Source organism: Sinohyriopsis cumingii, chromosome 11 (assembly GCF_028554795.1).
Source record: "Sinohyriopsis cumingii isolate HCF-2022 chromosome 11, ASM2855479v2, whole genome shotgun sequence".
Classification (NCBI taxonomy): Eukaryota; Metazoa; Mollusca; class Bivalvia; order Unionida; family Unionidae; genus Sinohyriopsis; species Sinohyriopsis cumingii.
This window is the reverse complement of record NC_142971.1, coordinates 8,197,283-8,221,164: the sequence shown is the minus strand read 5'-3', so window position 1 is coordinate 8,221,164 and position 23,882 is coordinate 8,197,283.

Here is a 23,882-nt window from a genome sequence, read left to right as displayed (position 1 = left end):
AGTTGGTCGTTTGAGGGCTGATGACAGTCACGGTCTTTTCAGGCATGAATCGTTGGCGATACACTAAGGAACACGCTTTGGCAATGGTGCAAGCTTGTTTCAAAGGATCGACCCCTCCGTGTTCCATGAACAGTTCTCGAAATTTTCCACAGCAACGCCGTAAAATGTCCACGTCGGAACGACAATACTTTAGCATTTCTTCCTGAAAGTCGAAAGGGTCCGAGGCGTGAGCCTGGTACCAAGCGTAGAAAGCTTCTCGTTGTTCTTTACGCATGTTGTCGGGGTCGTAATAGTGAGCCTCAGGTAAATGGGGTAGAACGACGTGTTGATTGGCTTCCGTATTGAAAAAGTGAGGAAAGTACCCTTTAGCCATTTCTGTCATTCCAAACGTTTTAGGCATTCGGCTCAAAGGCATGGCCAAGTAACTCATCGAATCTTTAAACTGTACTTGTCCCACTTGCATGAAAATGATTTTGGCTCCGTTCAAAGTCACTTTAGGACGCTCGGTGCCTTGTTCCGTATAGTATCTCAAAAGAAACTGTCCATCGAGGGCAATGACTGAAGATAGGTTCTTGAATGCACTTCTTGCACGCTCGATGAGCCACGCAGAAATTAGGAATGTGAATGCCGGTCTCTTGCATGCATTCGAAATCGAAAAAGATGAAATTGCCTTTCTTCTTGTGACCGTCCTCTTTCTCTGGTGGGGGTTGGTATTTTTGCACGTAACATTCGTGTTCCAAGTCCACGATGTGGTGACAAATGTGACATTTTTTCTTTCCTCGATATACGTGTGCCTTGGCATTATTGGTAAGTATGCCTTGTCCACACGTAGGGCACAATCTCAGGAGTTGACAAGCACATTTCTTCTGTGAACCTTGCGTCTTCAAATGCTGTTGGTAACAGGTAGGGCTGACAAACGTACGCAGACAAGTTAAACAAGGCACTGGTCTTTCGCTCAGACAGGGTGGAGTGGCCAAACATCCTGGGCATTTCGATCCACAATGTTTGTGTTGCTCTCGATTATTATAACCACGGTCACATTTCTCACAATAATAAACATATCCCAGGAATCCGGTGATGGTGGTAATGGTATCGAAATGGTCATCGTGATAATAAACATGAATGTATTTTCCATCCTTAAAATCTTGGCCTCGAAACAACAGAGGTCCACGCATTTCTTGAGGGTGCACTTTCAGGGTGTAGCGAGGAGCTAGGACATCTTGCAATTTTTGCATCTCAGGAATGCCACAGGGTGTGTTTTTGGACAGTCCGGCTTGTTGTAACAGGAGTTCTGCTTCGTTTCGTTGTTTGGCTCGGTCGGATTGTTGAATAGTTCTCCAGGTTCTTTTCCATTCTACCGTGTCGTTCTTGTTGGCATAGGTTCGTCCCACCACGATGGCACGGGCTAAACACATCTGGTCATGAGGGTTGTGAATTCGGACGAGACTTGTTTTGGTGTTGCGAAGGTCGTCCACCAATAACATCTTTTTGCGTCCAGTCCCTTGAGGAGGAGAGACGTGGGTCATGTCCAGTGTGGCTTTTCCATCGGTGATGTCAAACTGGTCATTATATTGTTGTACGTGTTGAATCTTGTCCATGACTTTGGAAGCGGTCAATTCTGCAGGGGTGCTAAACTCGATCCAAACAGGGGATTTCAAACCGTCGTGTTGTATGGAAAGTCTCAAGCGATCGTCTTCTTTGGGTTGACATTGTCGCTTGAGTGCAGTGAGCAAAGAATCCCACACCCCAATGATAAACACTTTTGCTTTCTCTAACGGCACTTAGCCTTAAAATCTTTAAACTTCACCGTGTATTTGTAAGCCGTGGTTCTAAATTTTCTAGAGGAGCACTTTTCCGTCTCTCGAATGGAATAGTATTTCTCAGGGCTGACTAATGGTGGCGAACTTGGTTTATAGGGTTCGGATTCTGGTTCACTCATGTCCTCTTCAAAATCACTGGCATGAATTTGTGCCAAGATTTCAGCCCTGGTACGAGGCGATAGATCACGTTTCTGCCTCTTACTTTCTTCTTCTTTCTTCTCGAATGAATAGGATCGTTTCATCTTGAGTGAAAAACGTCAAATGACTCACGTTTAAACACCATAGACTAATTTATAGTCATGGCAGACCAGCGTATATAAAAGGGTGTGTGTCTTGTCCTTTCACTATTCATTTCACTCTCAAGCTGAGCACAACGATGGAAGAGACTAGCCAAATCGAACGTTTCGTCAGAGCTTTGCGAGGGGTCGTTAGAAAATTCTCTTCAGACCAGCCCACGGACTACTCTCCTTCCTTTAGAGATAAAAGTCAAGATACTTGCTATATCTGTCAGAAAAAAGGGCATTGGTCTTCAGAGTGTCCAGACCGTCAAAAAAGAAAAAAAAAAGGGCTAAAAAAGACAGAAGTGATGATACCTGTTATTATTGTCATGAAAAAGGACGTTGGTCTCCAGATTGCCCAAAAAAGAAACAAGAGGAGACAGAAGAAAAGAGGAATTTTTCAGAAGAAGAGAGGGATTCTGCAGAGGAAGAGAGGGATTCTTCAGAGGAAGAAGAGGAAGAAAGAAGACAATTCTATTTACAAGAGTCTTTGAGTTATGATTTTAAAAATAAGAACGTACACTCACGCACTCATACAAAAGCACGTACTATAGGGGTAAAATGTTTTTTTTTTTTAAGTTATTGGCAATTGAAAGTGTATCTCTTTTCGAGAGACGTGGGTGGCCCTGAAAAGGGCCTTTTTCTGGTGTAGGGGTGAGTTTAAGCAATCAACTTTAACTGCCTTAAGCCTTTGCCACGGCCGAGGCCTACTTCTGGACTGCGTAATGTTGATGATTGGGTTGAAATCACAAAGGGTGGTACGGTAGGCTTAGTCACAGGGTTAACGTGTTTAGCTCGGGAAGGTCGTATTCTCTTCGGTCGTAATAAAGAAGTCTGATACATTTGTTTCAGACTTCTTAACTCCGCTAAAATGTCCAACAGTACCGTGACCGTTTGATTTTCACCCTCTTGTTTCTTTGCTGCTACTTCTTCTTGCTGTTGTTGCTGTTGTTTTTTTCTTACCTCTTCTTCTTGCTGCTGTAGGAGAAAAGCTTGTTCCGCTTCCTTTTGTCGTTGTATAAATTTCTCCAATTCTTCTTTCTGTCTCTGTCTAAAATTCTCCACTTGCGGTAATGAGGAAGGTAAGGAAGGTTCCGGAACAAATTCTTGCGAGGTAAGAAAATCCACAAAATCCCAATTCACCTCTTCTGAAAGTAAATCCGGGTTCCCTTGGGCAGTCTCCCCTGCTGGTGTACCCCAATGGATCGTTTTCTGAGTTTCCGTCATGTTGGATCACTGTCGCATAGATTGACTGTACACAAGCGCTGGCGAATCTATACAGACCACGTGACGTCACAGACTGCTCTCTTCGGATTGGATGCGAGCTGACTGAATTTTGTAACGCGTGTTCGGATTGGTGAATGAACTCAATCCGTTTCAATCCTTCCTCTACCTATAAATAAGCGCAGTTCACTGCATTGATTCACCTGTTCTCGTCGCTTCAAGATGTGGACCACAGTCGAATCATCCACCCTTGTGTCTTCCATGATGTGGACCGTTGTCGACAAGTCAGACACCAGTCTGTGGATACGAAGAGTGTACGTAGAAAGACAAGGTTGCCTCAAGAGGACACTGATTTATGGCCCTCGAGTAAGACGCAGCTTGAGGACAAGAAGATGCCTCAGATGCCTTTTATGTTAATGGATACATTAACATAAACCCAAAGGCCCTTTTCAGGGCTACCCATATTTCTCGAAAAGAGAATGACTTTCAATTGCCTACCCCTTTTTTTAAAAAAATTTTTTTACTTTTTTTTAAAAAAAAAATCCCATATTCAATTTCCCTTGACGCTAGACAGTCCCACGACTTTTTCTCCATATTCAATTCCTCTTGACGCTCGAGTGACCCAGGGTTTTTTCTCCATGTTAAATTCCACTTGACGCTAGAGTGACCCACGATTTTTCTCCATGTTAATTTTCCCTTGACGCTAGAGTGACCCGGGGGGGGGGGTCTGTAATGCTAATTCCCATTGACGCTAGGGTGACCCACTTCGCTACTGTTGGGGTAGTATGGGTTTCTTTCCTGAGCTCCACCTCTGAAGCTGTCATCTGGATCTACAACGTCTTCCTCGCTCTCTGATTTGCTGATCTCTTCTAAAGACGACTGCTCTCTATCCAGAGGAGTGGTTACGGGGAACTCTGGGCAGTGTGGCACCGGGGCGATGGATGAAGGAAGGTCCGGATACATGAGAGCAGGTGTATTCTTGCCACCACCAGGCATAAGTAGCAGTTGCTTGAGTGGTCAGAGGGTTCCCGCCAAATTCCAGGGATAGCGAACATCATGGCTCACTTTTCTCCTCTGTACCATACTATAAAAAAAACAAAAACATTTGTTTCACACATCTTAGCAGATGCTTCCACGGAGTACTTTTTCGCTCTTGACTTGATAAATTGGCCACGGACATGGCAAGATGCGTCTGCCATATGCTTGCAGCCTCTTGATGCCATCTCAGAAAATATTAAGCTATGTATCCACTTAGGCTGCTGGAGCTAAACTGAACTGGTGGGCTTAATGCCTCATTATTTATACTACTATTTATATTACTGGAAAGTTATAGAAATTTCTAGAGGTTACTTCAAGTTTACTCAGCACTGAATCAATCTGGAATGTTCTGGAAAATATGTAAATTTCAAAATATCACTGTCCTGGTCACAAAAGCAAAGTTTGTAAGGAATAATAGCCATTTTGTATACTTTTGAGGTATAAGCAATTAGGATATAACAGTTACCACCCAGGAACAAAAATAATTGTTACATGGTGCTATGAAATATAAATGACAACATACAAAATTATTTTTCCACGCACGTCACAAGAGTGACTAATATCATACTAATCATTCTGCTCTATCAAGAAGACCAAACTCACGTCAAACTAGTGCATTTAATTAGACTGAAACCAGCTATGTACAAACACAGATTGAAATTATATGCGAATAAACAGTAAAACATTTAATCTTGTGGGACTGGATATGATTCACCAAAGTTAACTGAATTTATATATATGAGTAGTTATGTGTGACGACCTAAGGACAACGGGAATTTAACATTGAGAAACATTACCCTCTAGGGACAGGGGAATTTAACATGAGAATGACACTTTAGGACATAAGGTGAATTTATCACGGAGATATCATTCTGGGACAGTAGAGGAATAAAACATGGCGATATCACTTTGGGGTCAATGAAAATTTAACACTAGGCCGCTATTTTGAGAATTATTAGGACATGGGAAAATGTAATGTAAAAAATATCCATATGTTTAAATCTTGGGTCTATATGGCGACAAGGGTACACGTAATTGTTGAAACGTCAATAGGTTTAACATTGAGGCAATCGGGTCCAAGGGAAAATATAACGTTAGAAAATCCATTACTTGAGCATCATTGTCATGTCTGATGATAAGGGAGAGCTTAGTGTGCAATTTTAAAACTTGGAAAGCATATGTATGAATCGATGTTTAGAGTATATTTTTTAAAATAAACATTATAAAGGATATTCCGATTTTTGTTTATAGACAGCAGAAAGACTGACCTGCAGCATTGTTGCAACATTATTCAAGCAAAAACTGCATTTTCTTTCTTATTTCGCTACATATAACATTTTGTGTACACACATACACACACACACACAGAGGAGTAAAAATATTTGTATTTTTGCACCACCCCCAATAAACAATGAGACAAAAATTCCAGTCAACACCATTTTCTTAAATGAATATTTTGTTGTGTCGCTTCATACCGAAAAAGTTCACTTTGAGAAGGAAATAAACAAATCATGTCCAAGGCCATCTCCAACAAACCGCCAGAGCCATGGAAGTTCGTCAGGAAAGAAAATCACTATGTAGCCCCTGAAAATTTATTTTCACATTCAAACCACTCACAAAGTGGCTTTCAGAAACTTTAGAACTACTTACTATTACATGGTGAAATTTAAACAATTAAAGTCCCATGTCCCAGCAGAGAAAGCGGTTATATTTATTACGCTATTGCCGGAATCTCTGTTTTGTTCCAACCGAAACGAAACGACGGTCGGACCAAAGCGATATGCAAGTTTCCTGCCTGTTTTTTGACAAAATATTTAATTAGCAAATACCCTACTAAAACGATTCTTAGAAGATATTTCAAGTGTAACAACAATAAACAATGTAGTAATAATACTAAAATCATTAATTGTAACAACAATAAACAATGCAGTAATAATACTAAAATCATTAATTTTGCAACCACTGACTATATGCTATAACGTGCTGACTGAATTCGCTACATGAAGAAAACACACACACACACACACACACACACACACACACACATATATATATATATATATATATATATATATATATATATATATATATATATATATATATATATATATATATATATATATATATGATGGTCGGGGTAATTATGTAAATCTTTGTATGCTCAAATTTGACGTGTACAATGCTTTCACTTCAAATATTCATAATCCAAACTTCTATTTGCCAAATTTACTGAATGATCTTTTTTTCTTCTCCACCGTGACTCTCCTACTCATTTCATCTTTCCTAACTAAGGATAAACTTGTTGTTTTTTCACCAAGCTAAACTGTCATTTTTGCTTCTCTCACAGAGACGGTAATTTTTATATTTTGATGAAGTTCGGTTTGTTCCATCTCGCAGCAAACGAATCAGTGCTGGAATTAGGTTTCACTTGAAGGATAGTTCGATTTAATTGAACTTTTGAAGACAAAATTGCTATAAATAACACACGTTGTCTTTGTTAATCTGCGAATGCTTAATCGTCCAGTTTATAGAACGCGATAGCAGTAACTTTGGATATAATTTTTTTCTGCCAAACCAGAATTTTTTATTTCTTGTCTGTCATGGTTATATTTATTCTGTTTCATTTGCTTGTCTCGTCATTTTGAATTTCTTACTGTTTACATTAAGGTCTTCTTCTTCCGAATTGTTACTAAAGTAGTAGAAATCATTTTGTTTTCACTAAGATGGGCGCTACTGGAGCCATTGTTTTCTCACAAAAATGGGTGCTATTTTGTTTACTAAAATGGGTTCTATTGCAATATTATAATGTGTACTTCAAAACCATTTATTCAGTCTTTTTCACTAAAATGTGTCCTAGTGGAACAGTACAAGTAAAATTTGTTTGCTGAATTGTGTACTACAACATCAGTGAGTTTTGCTATCCGGTACCCAAGACCTTACAATCCAACAAGCCATTTGTAGTGACCAGTGGTAATATGCACTATTCATTATATTATTGTGATACATCAAAAGACTGTTAGCACAAAATCACAATCGAAGCCACAGTCATATTAACATATTCGAGACTACATGTACATCAACATTAAATATTGAAACTTATTTGTAATGCCACTGGCATTCAGTTAGAACTTTTGCTTGTGATAAACCTGTTAGGAGAATCTGGGATTTAATTCGCATTACCGTAAGTTCTTTTTAAATTTTCAATTTGTATCCATGGGAAATAAAATATTTCTTGAATATTACCAAGCGTGTTGTATGTCGCTCCTTTCCCTTACTTAGTTCAAGACTGTAGAATCGTAATAATAGTCATCTGGTGTTTCTATCTAAAGATTTTCTTCTATCAGTCTAATATGTTCCTCAGTTGCTTGTCTGGTTTTCTTTCAATGACATGTATTGGTTTATGGCATGGCCATACTTGTTGTTACGATTCATGTACAAACTAAATTACCTGTTTAATATCAGTATTTGTGAATCTATGATCAGAATTTATAGTTTTGTTAATTTATAATTTGAGAAGAATCGTTTATGTAAATTATTCATTGGAATTACATTGACTTTCCGGACTAAAAGCAACACTGAGATTACTTAGAACTGATTCAAAGACATACTGATTTATATCCTTGTTGTTGCATCAGGACATTCAAGATTCAAGATTACTGAAATTCATTCGGAACATTTGACATTTTTGGACTTTGTGATGGAACATGTATAATTATTTGGAATTTAATTCACAATACTTTGAATTTTCACTCTGTTTTCTGAGGAAATAAATTATTTGTTGATACTGAACTTATTGGTACATATTTTAAGACCATAGAGTCCTAACACAGAACAAAAACAAGTTGTTTAAGCCAATTCAAGATATCTATAAAAAAAAAAAAAAAAAAAAAAAGACACAATATCGATGGCAAGTGAGATACCCGGTCACTCTCTATATTGAAGGAAGATAGAGTAGCTTTCATTGTCAGATTGGTTCCTGTATTGACTTTAAAATGTTTGCTTTTGTTGACGAGATATACTGGACTGGCTATCGGGCCTGCTCTACATCCAAGACCCTGCAAGAGGATCGATAACTTAGGAGAAAAAACCCACACAAATGTTAATCAGTCGATTTAACAAGAAAAGGACAAATTAAATATAACTAATCATAAGAATATTTTTTTTTTAAACTTAACATTTAATCATTATAAAATGTACATGCCTGAGTATAATATGTTCTTACGCTTTAGCCCAAGCTCGCTTGAACATCATTACATGTCCTGTATTTTTCAATTTTGCTCGATTTTAAGGCAGTGATGTTGCATCTGAATTCATTTACTTCGATTGTGTGGAAGTACTTTAATATTTCTTACATCCGATTCATCCAGAATAGGCAGTATCTTTGACCATTTGAAAAAGTCATCGGACTCTTTAGACAAAACGAATCTGTCCCCACTCCACTAACCTCTCGAGGGGCCCCGAGTGGCCGAGTGGTCTAAAGCGCTGTCCGTTACGGATCACTGCCATCTCACCTCTGTCTGCGTGGGTTCGAGTCTCGGATTCAGCCAATGTGGGTATGTGAGAAAGCTTGCCAGTAGCTTCTCGTGGGTCGTGGTTCTTTCCGGGGTTTTCCGGGTTCTTCCTAAACCATTAATAATGGCATTAATATCGTGTGCTGAAAAATGGCGTTAAACCCTACAACAGCAACAACTAACCTCTCGCTCCCCAGTATAAAATAGTGATATCTGATTCGTCTGCACGGTATCATATGCAAACATTTTACTGGCATGAAAATTCACTTCAGCTGCAGCAGGATATAGTGGCAAGACCATGCATGTGTTTACTTTACAATTTATTTAAAATACCGACCACCTTCTTAATCTATTAATATCAACTTATTTTTCAGTACCTCCCGCTCACAAACTATGACATTTTCTGAAACACCAGTTTTATGTTTGTTTCTTTGGTTTGTCAGATTACATACTGTATTGACTCTAAAATATTCTTTCTGTTGAGGGATACTGGCCTGCTATCGCCAGGCGAGACTATCATGCCGCAATGTATGATGCTATTACAATTATGCACAACAAATAATGGAATCCGTTCAGATTTTGAACAATTATTTTTTAAATGTTGTTGAATCTAATTATCTGCACCTGCTACAGTCTCATAGAACATTTTCCCGATTTAATCATTTATAGAGGTGATAGCGCAAACTGTTTTAGTGATTTGTTTCTTGTTGTTTTGATTTTTAAATTTTCCCTGGGATGAGGTTGTGAGGGGATTTTAGGTCATGATTTGAAAGAATTCAACATTATTTGCTTGCATATCTTTTGCGAATATCACCAGAAAACTAGTAGCAATGCATTACTATGGACATAATGTACGTTCTTTATAAGAAGAAAAATCGCCTTTTCATGACTAGATACTTATGTTTCAGATCATAAAATAATATGCCTAGGATAAACGGAAGCTCTATTATTTAGAACCTGAGCATTAATTTTCACTTATAGGAATATTCCAAATATTTTTTCAGGTTCTCGTAAACTGGATTGCTATAAACTGTCATTATAATTTAGATACTGAGTTCAACTTTATGCGTGATAATTTATACTTGCATAGCGTCCCATCCAGGCTGTTTTATCTCATTGTCTGATTCAGGGAAGTTTGTGTTGTCAGATAAATAAAATAAATTAATATATATTATGTTATGGTCCCCAGTTAATATATAGGCATTCAACAACGTAAACAAAAGGAAGCTGACAACAATTGAGGAGTTACAACTCTATAAGTGATCGCTTTCAATCAACTACGTCAAAGAGACTTACGTTGCGAAGATCAACCTAAGACAGTGATGAAGAACTATCAACATACATCAGTATTAATAAAACTTCAACGCACTTTGTACAGAGCATCTTCTGTGTAGAATGTGTTTGCAATCTGATCCTAAAGCGGGCATAAACAAATAGGCCTAAATGACAACATCAAACTTTCTTTGAAATGTGCAGACATAGATCAACATTTTTACTATGTTGGATGGATGGATCTGTTCGTAAAGCGTTGTCTGAGAAATGGACCATACTACAGAGAAATAACACATTTGACTGGAAGAAAACGTAGGTTAATATGCCTAGTTTCATGAAGGAGATTTGCCTTTCAGGTACGACGCAAATAAACTGGGTGTGGTCCAAAATGGCATAAAAAATCAAAATGATATTAAATACATGCATGTTATCTCCTACACCTTAGTATATACTGCTTCAGTTTTTGGCAGCTTTTTAACAAGTGGCCAAATATTTTGAACAATGGACCTGGACTCAGATATTATCTGTACCTTTGTTTGGGATCATACTTAAATTTTTCATTACCAAGTCTAACGCAATGAAACTATGATTGACTGGAGTCACCAGAAATGTTTTCCTCTTCAGCTTTAAGATCAGATTGTGCAAACAAATTACTCCACCACCACCAGCAGAACTTGGGATTATCAAAGACTATTTCTCTTTATTTTATGGTTTTGTGGTCTGAGTATCTTGCAAGTGTTACTGGAGTATGATTTGTTTTTGTTGCTGCCACTGGTATTTTTATGATAGTAGTAAATGGGGCCACATTAGGGACAATGGGACATAGCATTAAAAACACCCCTGGGCCACTTTAGGGACAATGGAAATTTAACATGGAGAAAAACGCTGGGCCACTTTAGGGACAATGGGAATTTAACATAGAGTTTGGGTCTGTCTAGGGACAAGGGAAATTAACATGGGAATAGAGTTTGGGTTTGTCTAGGGACAAGGGGAATTGAATATGGGATTTTTTTTTAAAAAAAAGTTTTTTTTAAATTTAAATTTAAATTTAAATTTAAAAAAGGGTAGGCAATGGAAAGGCTATCTCTTTTCGAGAAATATGGCTGGCCCTGAAAAGGGCCTTTGGGTTTTCTTCTTCTTCTTCTGCTTCTAATTTCTTCTTTTTCTCCACCAAGTTCTTATTTTATCTCCTACACTCTTTCTCTTCTTCTCTTTCTTTTTTTTCTCCTGCTCTTCTTTCTTCTTCTCTTCCTCCTCTTCTTTCTTCCTCTTCTCATTTTCTTCTTCTTTTTCAATTTTTTCGTTCCATTTGCTTATTCTTATTCTTTCCTCTTCATCCTCCTTCTCCTCCTTTATCTCTTTCATGACACCACTAATCTTGTCCTTTACCTTTTTTAAGTTATTAATTTCCATCTTTACACGATGGGGACTATAGGAATAATGGTCTTCAACGAGTCTTATTAACATCTGTTCCATCATTCCTAAGTTGTCTAAAACGTCTTGCAATGTTTGTATTTTGTCCATTTGGTTAGAAGCCATCTTCTTTGTAGAATGGTTTGAACGACGAATACTGTGGGTTCTTATAGTGAAAGCGCGGACGTGAAGGAAAACATCCCCCTACTTTTCTCATTTCACATAATAAAACCCAAACTATACTCTCCACATACGCTAAGAAACAATAAACAAAATCCATAATCTACTATCCACACAATCGTACGTGAGCGGTTACAAAACCCAAACTATACTCTCCACATACGCTAAGAAACAATAAACAAAATCCATAATCTACTATCCACACAATCGTACGTGAGCGGTTACAAAACCCAAACTATACTCTCCACATACGCTAAGAAACAATAAACAAAATCCATAATCTACTATCCACACAATCGTACGTGAGCAGTTACAAACACAAACACACAAACACATACCCTCGCACTATGAAAAAAGAGTTAGTGTTTATAATCACACTACTCTACACACACACACATACACACACACACATTGGCAAATCGATAGTTATTTCTTTTCTAGAGTATTGGGTAGCCCTTAAAAGGGCTGTTTTTTTTTTTGAACTCCAGATGCACCTATCTAATGGTTGCACCTTCCAGGCCTGGCGCCACACACGCATCTTCTTCCCCAGTCTCCTTTCACCTTTCTTCTGGGGAGCGCAGAGGGAGGATGATTCGCTTCAACACCCCAATCCTCTGTCTCGGGAATATTGTACGACATCCTCTCTTCTAGTTTCTTTTCCTCCTCTTCCCTCTGTCTTCTCTCCTCCTCTTCGTTCTTCATTCTTTCCTCTTCTACTATAGCCTCCGCGGCCAGTTCATTTAACAGGCGCCTGACATATTCCAGATGTATCTGGAGTTCAAGAAGTTTGCTTATTCTGCTATTCATTCTTGTGTTGATCAATCAACAAGGGTAGCTAGACTGCCCAGCGAGTTTCAATTTATAGTGAAAGCGCGGACGTGATGGAAAACATCCCCCTAAAACATAAAATTGATCTTACCTAGATCATGACCAAAAAACAACAACGCGCGGACCTAAAAGAAACACTCACTCACTTTTTATGCTACCCATCACTATTTTAAAATTTTTTATAAATCACTTCAATATACTATCCACATACGCAAAGCCATCCAATCTAACCCCAAATTTACACCTCAAACACCAAAAAAAGACATCATTTTAATCTACTATCCATACCAACTTACTTAACCACTTACAAACACAAACACACAAACACATACCCTCACATTTTTTTAAAAAAGAGTTAGTGTTTATTTTCACACTACTCCACCTACACACATTGGCAAATGGATTGTTATTTCTTTTCTAGAGTATTGGGTAGCCCTGAAAAGGGCTGTTTTTTTGTTTGCTATGGCATTCTTTTTTAGTTTCTAAGAATGCGATGTCCTCTGAGGATAGACTTTCTGGCGATAGGTCTGCTTCTTCAAAAAGAGAAGAAGAACTCTTTGGTGTCGATACGACAATCGACAAAGGCTCTGTCAGCTTCAGGTTCCTGCTGGTGTTGTTGTTGCTGCTGTTGCTGCTGTCTCTGAAGTCTGTACTTCTCTGTCCATTCTTCTTTTTCCCTGTTCATTTCTTCTCTGAAGAGCTCTTCTATTAGGTCTTCAGTGATTTTTAACATTCTCACATTCTCTATTTCTTCTGGCTTCGGTATCAGACTGTGTCTGACCCTATGCAAATTCACGTAGGCTTCGTTGAGCGTAGCTAGTTTGGAGCACATCTTCGTAGGAGGATGAGTCGACAATGGATGGTTAGACTGGAAACAACCCGGTTCTTAAAGTCAAAGCGCGGACGTGAAGGAAAACATCCCCCACACGGTTTTTGAGTCGCAACGTTTAGTGAGTGTCATGAGAGGGATAGTAAGAAACGAAAGAGCATCAATCCAACATTCTTATAGCTAAACAAAAGACAAAGGCATTTTTTTCAAAACACAACATTTTTTATTCAAAAATCACTTAACACTAAACAACAACTCTAACATTTTTAACAATAATCCAACAATATAACATCAAACAATTTTTTCAAAACACAACATTTTTTATTCAAAAATCACTTAACACTAAACAACAACAACTCTAACATTTTTTAACAATAATCCAACACTAAAAGTTTCTCCACTAGGTAAAGAGGGATAACAGTCTTCCATGTTTTCTAGTAATCTAGGATGACTTCTCTCAAACTGTTGATTTCTATGGTATTATCGAATTCTGCATACAGGATGACGTTCACCGTTTCATCAGGGTCTCGGTCTTTAAACTGAATTTCCACACGAATCTGGCCGGATTTTATAGGGTGGAAATGTCCCTCGTCGCTGCCTTGGTCTGGAGTGAAATCGAAAGCCCACAAAGCGTAGCCTCCTGCATAATCCTCGTACGTAATACCGTGACTGGTATTGGTTCCTAACTGTCCGGTGGCTTCGTACAAGGACAAGTACGATCTCAAGTAATTCTTCTTGGTAAAGTCAGGTTCGAAAGGTCGGGTACACAAGGTCTTGCCATCGCGACTGACTTCGATTTTGGACACGCCAAAGTGTTGAAAGTAGAAAGGATTTTTTTCGGCACCTCCGTTGAAGGCTGTATTCTCGACGATACCAACGATCAAACGTTTGGGTAACTGTCCTTGGAACAGATGATCTTCGATCATGGATCGCTGTCCCTTGGGAATGGTGAAGGTTTTCACTTCCACGCGTCGTATGGGATACTTGGCGGCCGTTCTGCTCAACGTCTGACTGATGTCGTTTCCCACTTTAGGTAACACTTCCACACGGCGTACGTAGAGTCTGGCTTCTAGGATTTTGGTTTTGTAACCGTCACTATCAGCCATCAAATGGAAAGCGGCACTGCTACGATTCAGTCTCAGGCGGACATCCACCCCGTTCAGCAAATACTTTTCTTGCAACCACATGTCCAAATGCAAACGATCCATCAGTTCTAAACTTGTGTCGACTCCCGTGATTCTCTTTCTTCGTTCTAGAAATCCATCATTGTTGTCTTTCTTTTCATCAGTTTCCAATATTTCAAACTTGGTAGGTTCGTCAGCTTCCCATACCACACAGGCATTGAGATGAGTGTTCTTGGCATCTATTCCGTACGTCAAAAGATTTTCCAGGTAGGCACGATAAGGGTAAGTATCCATGCTGCTACTGACCAGTTTGTTATTCAAGTACAAGTCCACTCCACTGAACAAGGAATGCATGAAATTGTTGACGGGAGCTACTGCTTCATCGTCTATAGCACCTCCAGTCTTATCTAGAATTTTGACTTTCAGGTACAAGTAACTGCTATTCAGATCGATGTAATCTTCGGGCTGTCCTTTGATTTCAAACTCGATGGGAGCGGAATCCGTCAGTGAGGAGACGGGGTGAAATTCCACCCACTGGGATTCTTGCATCGTCATCATGGTGGGGGGCATGGCAAACAGATCCAGTTCCGTCTTGGAACAAGCGCAAGATTCTCGGTGCATCATTTTTTTGTCTCTTTTCTCAATAATCGAAAACGTCTAAGTCTCGAACGGTTCTTCTTTTCTTGGCCTTTCTCGCTTGAAGTCTGGTGAAAGGGTGTTTTCTTCGTCGTCTCTTTCTGCCTTGTCCTTGCTGAATGCCTGACTCGGTAGCGTGCAGGGCATTTATAGGTGTCTCTCGTTGGCCTAAAATGTCTTTGCCCGTTTGCAGCAAGACATTTTTGCCTGCCCTCATGAAGGCTTCTTTAGGGTTTTCTTTGTCGATGATGACATTTTGGAGAAATTCTTTGCCTTGCGTCAGTGCCGCATCTTTCAAGGCGTGCAAACCGCGTGTCACCATCGGTTTCAACACCGGGGCCACCGAACGAAGGGCCGATTTTAACATATCTCCTAAACCGTGTCCTCGCTGTCGAGCAACCCCTCGGTACACTGGATACATGACTTACTTACGAGTCGTGAGAGAACCGTTTTCGAAAATGGAGTTTCACCGTGACTTTTCCTTTGGTGAATGGAATATTTTGTCCCAGATCTCCTTTTATAGCAATGTTGACCGTGTCCAAATACGACTTACTGACAGGCAAATAGTGAGGATGGACAAATTCGCGGTGGACTTGGTAAGTGTTTCCACCTTCCTCGTCAGTGTTCGTGGCAGAATCCACTTTGAAAGGAATAACACGCAGTAACGGTACGGAGGTGTGTCCCACCACGTTGTACTCCACCACATCAGAATACACGAACATCAAATTCAGTCCTTGGTTCAGTTCTACCGGGGCACGAAATAACTTGCTAAAAGACTCGTTGTCGTAAACGATGGGTAATTCGTTTTTCTTGAGCATGGCCTTTCTCATGTCCATGTCTCCGCCCAACATGTCAAACAATTCAGAACAAAATAAAATGGACATGATTTTACTCCGTTCAAATTTCATCAAGAAGCGACGAGCTGTTTTGTGGTACTCCATGGTGACACTTTTGTTGACATGCTCCAAAGCTTTCAGAAATACGACATTAAACCTGGAGGCTATGGTGCTGACCAAATGTTGACCACTAAAATAATAGCCTGGGGGAATGAACAAGTGATAGGTGGTGTACTTTTGTGTACGGGTTTTCTTGTCATATTTGACATTGCTATCCATCCACTGTTGCATTTGCTCGTCATGAACTTCCACATCAAAAAAATTTTGATTGGGAAGGACATTGAGGACTTGGGTCGGGTGAATCATTTCTACTAAAGCCACTTCCCAATGGGCTTCGTGATCTAACTGGATGGCCTGAGGTAATTTGGCCGTGTAACAGCACAACGTGTTCTTGGGAAACACCTCCATGGAACTGTCACTGGGTAAAGATACGTAAAATTGGCTTTGGTGACTAATAATTCCAGAGTTCTGTGGCTGTCCGAGGGGTTAGTGGACGTCAGAGGCGTGTCTCCGTCTAAAATTCGGTTCTGGTTGTGATTGAAGTGGTGACTGGCACTGGCACTGGACGCAAGGTTCCCGGGGTTCCCGTTCGAGGTGAATTTCAGGGAGGGATTAGGAAGCAGGTAACCGATGAAACTGCTCAATAAAATGGTCCACAATTGTTTGTCTCCTTGTTGCAAACTCAAATTGGCGATGGCTGCCCCGATGACACAATACACCACGAAGATTTGGCAGAAAAAGACGATTTGCGTTTTAGGCACACGTTCTCCACACCACACCCACAAGGGTTGTTTTTGTAAATCTTGCACAGAAGAACTAGGTGAAGGAGGAGTGGTCGACGTAGCTGCGTCTGTGTGAAAAGGCATGATGGTCACTTCTTTTTATAGTCGATGACTTGCGAAGCGTCGATCCAAGAATCAAAACTGGGTGGATATCCTTTCCAACGTACTTTGACTTCTTTGACACGTCGTTTGCCCACTTTACGGGTTCTGCGTTCGAGAATGCTTTCGATGTCGTACACGTCGTCTTCTTTTTTGGTGACACGTTGTAACTCGGGCAAATAAAACGTTCCTTTGAGCACTTCTCCGTTCATGTCTTCCAATTTATAGACAGTAGGATGACGGCCATGCACTCGTCCAGTGACGCGAAACAATTCGGTCGTCCAGTTAGGTAAGTAACCTTTGTCGAAAGTGCGTTTGGTTTTGCCAATGCGCACCCAATCTCCTACGGCCAACATTCCACTTTTCTTGGGGACAGCCCTCGTCGGGGACGTACCAAACAGGCGCTCAAACACCAACACTTCGTTGTCGGGAGTCACGTCTTGCGGGGCACGTCCGATGCTTCGATGGTAAGATTGGTTGTACGCTTGCACCAGGTGCGGTGAGATGTCGATGTACTTCAGAGTGTGGTGATGCGTAAAATATTTCCACATGCGTTCTTTCAAAGTGCGTTGAAAACGTTCCACGATGCTGGCTTTGGTTTCGGGATTCTCGGTGGTAAAAAAATGAATGTCACGTTTCTTTAATTCTTTTTGGAAAGCTTGGTTCAGAAATTCGGTGCCTTTGTCCGTTTGCCATCGAAGAGGGTGACGACCGCTTTGTTTCAACACTCGTTGCAGGGCTCGCACTAACTCGCTGCTCGATTTGGAAGTTAAGGGCACGATCCAGGCAAATTTGGAAAAGACGTCGATGACACAAAACAAATATTTGTAGCCACGATTGTAGCTGGCCAAATGAGAGACATCGGCTAAATCGGCTTGCCATTGATGATCGATGCCTTCCACTCGGGTGCGACTTCTGGCAAACTTGCGTCGAATGGGTTTGTGTAAAGTGTAGGTAGCTTGTTCTTGTAACCATCGTTGCACTTGAGGTAAACGGAGACTTTTCAGTTGCGTTTTGGCAGCACGATACAATTTTTGAACTCCTGCGTAACCTGCAGGATGGGAGGGATCGTAGTAAATGCTGGCTAAGACTTTTTCCATTTTTTTGTGTTGGTTGGTGTGTTAATAAGACACCCACTCTTGGAGGATGCTACTCTTTTTCTCTTGGGGTACTTTCTTGGATTGCAATGCTTTGCGTGTGCGGCCAGCAATAGGTGTCGAAGAGGAGAAGGATGTCTGAGCGGGGGATATCGGTTCTTGTTTCACTTCTGTCTTCACTTCTGTCTTCACTTTCTTTTTCTCTTGTGATGAAGAAGGGGTGACCATCATCTTTTTAATCCATCCAATTCTGGAGGTAGGTGGTGTTGTTAACTTGCGTACTTTTTCTGGTGGAGTTTGAAACCCTTCTTCTTCTTCTTCTTTTCCTTTTTCTGTCTTGGTCACTGGTACTGGTACTGGTACTGGTGATGGTGCTGGACTTTTCATCAAGGTCTTAAAATCTTTCAGAGTGGGTAGAGCTGTTTCGTCTAAAGCTTTCTGGTGAAAGAGTTGCAGTCGTTGCAAGAGTTGACCGTACTTTTGCGATTTTTCTGTTTCGGACAAATCTTGGCGATCCATCAAGGACTGCAATTCGTGTTGTAACTGGGACATTTCGCTCAAATTGGGATTGGGAGGTAAATGCGGGGTGCGTTGTTCTTGCCACCGATGGTATTCCATCCATCGTTTGTAAGGCACTAAAGCTAGTTTTCGTCCTTCCATGGGGTTGTCAGGGGTCGATTCTGAGATCTTGGAACTTCCGAGGCCTTTTTATCTTGCTCCCACCAGTCCTCCCAACATGGTTCCCAAGACTCCTTTCAGTATGGGGCCTAACAAGAGAGGTAAAATACCTCCACGTTGCACTAACATCTTCTTTTTTTGACGAATGGGAATTTTCTTTTGAACCATTTGGCGAAGAACGTGACGATGTTTGCCTAAGCATTGTTTCTGGTGTTTGGACAAAGGGATCGTGCCTTTCAAAACGTTCAAACAACATTCGCACACGGTATCGATGACCTCTTTGGAGGCCGTTTGAATGAGTTTTTTTTTTTGTAGGGGTGGAGAAGCTTTGGACAGGACAGATAACATGTCCCCATGTTTGGCTAAACGTGGTGGCAGTCCTTTCCTTTTCTTTCCTTGGGGTTTTCTGGAGGGTGACATCTTTGAGTCTTCAGGAGCACCAAAAAACACTGATACCCCGACTTGGTCACAGGCCTTTTTTATACTGGAACGCGTCGCCACTGATTGTCTTGACGTCGTATTAGTTTGAGGACAGGCATGACACGTCGTGCAGGGGTACGTAACGGACTAAATCGAGCCAGTTCTTGCTTGGACAAATCCAGTAAACTTTGTAACATGCCCGATCTTTCTTGAACTTTGATTTTGGGAGAAGGTACTTTGTGAGCAGCAGCCACTGCCACTAAATTGGAAGGTCCTGCCACTGGGGAAGTTCTTTTGGGGGTCATCAACGGAGAAGTTCTTGGTGTGATCAACGTCTCAAGTACTCTTCAGTTCTGGGTGTCATTAACGGAGAAGTGGACAAACGTGAGGCTGCCGGAGACGCAGTCACCGCCGTGGCCGGTCGTGGTTTGCGAGTGTAAGGTTGCGTCCTGGCCGAAGTGCCTCTCTTGCGACTAGTTTTCTGTGGACTTTTCTTTTTCTGGGGACTTTTTCTCTGTTTCTTTTTCTGGGGGCTTCTTTTCTTTTTCCGGGGTGGTGGTGTCTGGTCAGAGGAGGGTCCTGCCACTGGAGAACTTCTCCTTGGGGACCTGGTCTTTTTCTTCTTGGGGCTTCGTTGGACTTTTGTCTTGGGTATAACTTTGGGGGCATTAGGATCCCATCTTAAGAGTGAGCGAATGATGACCCCTCCTAGAGTACCGCTCCCTCCAGGTTTCAAAATGATTTGTTTTTTTGGTTTGAGTGTCGATGCGGGGATTGGCCAGTTGGACCAAAGCGACTTTGTTTCGATCAAAAAAGCGTTTGGTTTGATGAGGAATCTGAATGATTCCTTGGAGTAATTGACGTGCCGTGACCGTGAACCATCGTAAGACTTCTTTGAGACTAGCTTCTAAGACACGAGCTCGTGTTTGTGGATCTTTTTCTCGACTGATGCCATACAAGGCACGAATCAATTTGACGGGAAGATGCGACTGAAGGGACGTCATGTTCGCACTGAGAGTGAGACAGACGAAAAAGGGTCTGAGGTTTTTATAGATTTTTTTATGTGGAGTGAAATGAAGTCGAGGACGGAGACGTGTACAGGACAGGCCCTCCATCCTGGCACCAGTGGTGAAACAAGTGGGTACGAAATCGCAAATCCTCGGGAGTCGTAGGTTTCAAATCGACGAGTAAATAGGCGTGTGGAGTTTGAGTGGCATCGTCGTACGCCTGAGTCAGCCAAGGCGTTCCTAACTGTTTGGCTAAGACTTGCACTTGCGATTTATCTCGAGGGCTTTTAAACAAGACCACGTAATGCGCATTGAGACTGATGGTGCGATGGGCTTTACTTTGTTGAAACAAATTTTGGGTGATGTAAACGACACTGGCATTACGGTGATGCCCTTTGCGCGTGAACCACAGTTTAATTTCTTCTTCGTCTTCTCCTAACATGTCGTCAAAAATGACCAAATGGGTTTGACGGGAGTCAGAGACGATGCCGTCGTCTTCTTTAGGAATGCCTTCCACAAACACGATGGAATCGCCTTGACTTTCTCGCAAGAGGCTGTACGCCGATTGCCACTCTTTGTAACACCACACGATTCGTTGAGGGGGTCGATCTATCAAATGATGTTTATGTTCGATCAAACGTTTGACGAATTCGGTTTTGCCTGAACCGCTAGGTCCAGCAATGAGCATGTTAAAGGGATGGCGAAGATACAAAGCCTCCCAACTGGCACGATCTAAGTGTTCGTCGATGACTTTGACAGTAGAGGAAGAGGGAGCAGAGACAGCAGAGGTAGCCATAGTGTGAGAAATGTCACTTGTGACACGAAAACAAACAAGACAAGAGTTTATATATTTTTTTTCAGAACACGTTTATTGAATGTTTTTATTTCAAACATGAATACGAAAGACAAAAATACAAAAAAGCCAAAGGCTTAAGTACAAGAATAAAAGGCACATGATAACCATGAACGTGGAATAAACACAAGTGTCTGTACAACATGTTTTGGGTAAAGTTCTAACCAGTTCTATAGTAGGGGGTAAGGTCACACAAGTGTCCTCCCGAAAGGGTCTTTCAGGCCTGTCCACGACAGTCCCGTCCTGGGTGACGGGTTCTTCTGGCACCGTCACTAACACGGGTTGAAAAGTAACTTTTTTCCTTGAATAACTCTCGTGCATACTGGGCCACCTCTTGGGTCCAAGCCAAACCAATCTGGTTTCTTCTTCGTCAACGACATGGTAAGTTACTTCAATGAACAATGAACTATCGATCTTGCATAGGGTTCCTTTTTATATACAGACCAATACCGACGTGACCGTACGGCAACGTAAAGTGATTGGGAAGTCGCACTCGCTTCTGGCATACAATTTGATAGACTTTTTCCAAGGGTCGACTGACGATGTGGTGAGTGGGTAAACGTACAATCTTGTTCGGTTGATAGGTGGTCACTTTAAAGTTTCCATCCTCTCCCGATTGCAAGGCTTCTTTCAATACCCCAAAGTTGACCACTCGACTGGTACGATGATTCAGAGTCAGTCCTTTCACTTTGCACGTCGTGTGCACTTCTCCTTGTTTGTCCCGGTATTCGTAGCCGTAATTTTTGGGACCGCCACTGACGAAACTTAGAATCTTGTCGTCGGGATGCTCGTCTGTCCAGGCTCCTAAACGGTCTCCTTCGATGTCAGGGTGATGTTGAATCGGGTGATAGATGCAAATGCAACTGTCCGTGTCAAAGTACAGGACGCGTTCCCCTAACAGTTCTAAAGCTTCGTACAATTTTAAGCGAGCATGGGCTGTCACGTAAGCCGCAATGATGACATTTCCAAAAGGGTCGTCTTGTACAAAGTCCAGATCTTCTTCGTAATTGACCAAGATCAAATCCTCTCGAACGACGTCCACGTGTTTCATGTATTTGGTTTTGTCGTGAATCATCTGGAAGTAGCGGGAAGGTTCTGTCAAATATTCCGTCTTGGGTAAACACGGTCGTTGTGCCATTTTACCCCACAAGCAATTTAACATCACTTTGGCAAACGATCGCCTGCCTTCGTTTTTCTCGATGTGGTCTAAAGTGATGCCTTCTTGTTCATAGTATTTCTGTTTGAATTTTATTTGGTCTTCGGGAGTGTGACACCAGGAAGGATAGCCGCTGGCTTCTTGTTTCAGTTTCAAAAAGGCATCCACGTAGTCGGCGAAAATGCCTTTCTGAGTAGGGTCACCCTTGTGGTACTGTTGTGTCTTGGGAAAGTGGCAAATTTCGTACACTTCTAACAGTTGGTATCCCATGTCCAGAGCTTTGAACAATTCTACGCTGACCCAGGTTCCCGTCAAGGCACGTTCTTCTTGGGTGTGATGACAAGGCTGATCTTGGTTGCACGTTTCGGCACAAGTACGGCACAAGGGAAACATCAGTTTGCCTTGACAATGGTGAGGTAAGACGGGATGGTATAGGTTCGTGGGAGGCAAAACTTTGCACTTGATCAAGCCTTCGTATTGTCGAATGTTTTTCAGGTCGATGTGTTCCGTTAACAATTGCGGGTGCCCTACAGGAAAGCGACAATATTTGCACACGTAGGGATACAGCGAACACACGTCCAAGTATTTGATTTCTTCTCCTTTCTCTTCGTCGGCTTGGTACAGCAAACAGGTGGCATTGGTCCTTCCTCCGTTCAAACTATCCCTCGGGTTCAGCGGGTCCATGAACTGGTAACTTTCCACGAGGCGTTTAAACTCGGGATCGGTTTTCAAACGGTGATCGTATTCGTGTTCCCACATTTCCACCACTTGGTATCCTTGCTGTTCTAACTTTAGGCGCCGCTGACAAGTGTCCTGGTACAGGTCTTCCATGGTCCGTTGTAAAAACTGATTTTTAGTGTCTCGGTCAGGGTAGCAGACGGGACATCCGTGAAATAAGCAACCGTTAAACTCGTACACAAGTCCCAGCCATCGACCGAATACGTTCCGATGGTCTTTTCACCCGCTCCGTTGCGGGCATGCTGAATCCACTTGTCTTCCTTGTCGCACAAGTAATGTAACCAACGTAGGGCTTTGACCGAGTATTGACGTTTGACAAAGTGGGTCGTTTGAGGGCTGATGACAGCCACGGTGTTTTCAGGCATGAATCGTTGTCGATACACTAAGGAACACGCTTTGGCAATGGTGCAAGCTTCTTTCAAAGGATCGACCCCTCCGTGTTCCATGAACAGTTCTCGAAATTTTCCACATCAACGTCGTAAAATATCCACGTCGGAACGACAATACTTTAACATTTCTTCCTGAAAGTCGAAAGGGTCAGAGGCGTGAGCTTGGTACCAAGCGTAGAAATCTTCTCGTTGTTCGGTACGCATGTTGTCGGGGTCGTAATAGTGAGCCTCAGGTAAATGGGGTAGAACGGCATGTTGATTGGCTTCCGTATTGAAAAAGTGTGGAAAGTACCCTTTAGCCATTTCTGTCATTCCAAACGTTTTAGGCATTCGACTCAAAGGCATGGCCAAGTAACTCATCGAATCTTTAAACTGCACTTGTCCCACTTGCATGAAAATGATTTTGGCTCCGTTCAAAGTGACTTTAGGACGTTCGGTGCCATGTTCCGTATAGTACCTCAAAAGAAACTGTCCATCGTATCCGGAGAAATTGTGAGCCATCACCGTGGCATGACGATGACAATCTCCGTAACGTTCGATGTCCTCTTGGCTCCACGTCTTGTCGATGGGGTCTAAGACCCATCGAGCGAAATCGGCTAACGTGTTCGGTCCCC